The 1,621-nt window shown below is 30.7% G+C and overlaps 1 non-coding gene across 1 annotated transcript; it reads left to right on the top strand.

The window, feature by feature from the left end:
• Positions 1-1,207: 1,207 nt before the first annotated feature.
• LOC115215275 lies at positions 1,208-1,314 on the top strand. Its single transcript, XR_003881975.1, has one exon. It is a non-coding gene; the product is annotated as a U6 spliceosomal RNA (small nuclear RNA).
• The last annotated feature ends 307 nt before the right edge of the window (positions 1,315-1,621 follow it).

Genomic DNA, 1,621 nt, shown 5'->3' on the forward strand with positions numbered 1-1,621 from the left:
ACATTCAAATTTTAAATACCACCATTTATCATTTTGGAGTCAATAAAATAAGTACCAGCTGAGCACTTGGATTATTGCAATTGAAATTCAATTGCACTATAATTACTGGCTTTGTGCCAAAAAATTAAAAAGAATTGTTGTAATTATTGTTGTTAGTATTATTAGTATATTTTACTTTTCAGATCTCTCAGTCTTACTTGCTCTGATTGATTCTGTGAGAGCAGATGGCAACCTGTTTTCAGAGGCCTCACAATGTCACTTTCCACAAATTATAAGACATGGTACTTGGATGTTAACTATCAAGGAAGATACTCAATACACAATCACCAATCTCAAAATCCTGTCACCAACAGAGCAGTTTTGGGGCCTGCTCTGCCACATTATTATTATTATTATTATTATTATTATTATTATTATTATTATTATTATTATTATCATTATTATCAATATCATTATCATTATTATTATTATTATTATCATTATTATCAATATCATTATCATTATTATTATTATTATTATTATTATTATTATTATTATTATTATTATTATTATTGGCAAAATCATTGAGACAAGACACGAAATACTTTGATGTTTCTTCCAGTGTTTTATGGTCTGAATTCAAATATCACTAATGTCAACTTCACCTGTCCTTCTGGGGTGAAATGTTAGTGATTAAATTTTTCTCAACAAAATAGCCTTGGAACAAAATCAGAAACAAATATTATCAATAGAATCATGAATGAATCTAGAAAAATGCTTTGTGGTATTCCTTCTATCTACATTCTGAGTTCAAATTCCACCAAGGTCAACTTTATGTTTTACCTATTTGTGGTTGATAAAATAAGTACCAGTTGAGCACTGGAATTGATGTAATTGACTGGCCCCTTCTCTTAAATTGCAGGCCTTGTGCATAAAGTAGTAAGGTTCATTGTTATTGTTTGTTTTTATCTCTCAATCTTAGGTTTTATGCCAATTCATTTCTCTTCATACTTTTCTTAAGATTCTTGCTGTACCTAATAAATAGTCTTTCTTCAAAATGTTCCTTGAATTTTTCAAAACTTCTGCTTGCAATGCCCAACACACTGATGACAAGTGGCACTACCTTTATTCTCTTACATTACCATAGCTGCCCAATCTCATATCTGAAATCATTGTACTTATCAAACTTTTCTTGTTTTTTCTCTTTCACTCTGGTATCAAAAGAAGCATACTAGCTATGGCAGTATATATTCTAAAATTGAAATAATAGTGAGAAGATTAGCATGGCTCCTGTGCAAAGATAACATGAAAATTCGTGAAGCATTCCATTTTTTTTTTCTCAAGATGGTGCTCCATCATGGCTGCAGTCAAATGACTGAAACAAAAGTCTAAAAGAATATCTACCATTCATGAGACTCTTTTCAAAAGATAACGATATCAGATCAAGAGTGTTTCATGACCTTATCTGTGTACAATTTACAATCCCACAGGATCTTTATATTTTCATTCTCCACCTTAGGGCCATACCACTTTTCAGGAGAAGAAAGATTGTACTTCTTATAATATTCCCAATGTTCAACGTTTGCCTTTCTATAATATCTCTCTACCATGTCTCCAATTCTTTTACTCTTTCTGTGTTAGT

This window comes from Octopus sinensis, linkage group LG8 (genome assembly GCF_006345805.1).
Source record: "Octopus sinensis linkage group LG8, ASM634580v1, whole genome shotgun sequence".
Lineage (NCBI taxonomy): Eukaryota > Metazoa > Mollusca > Cephalopoda > Octopoda > Octopodidae > Octopus > Octopus sinensis.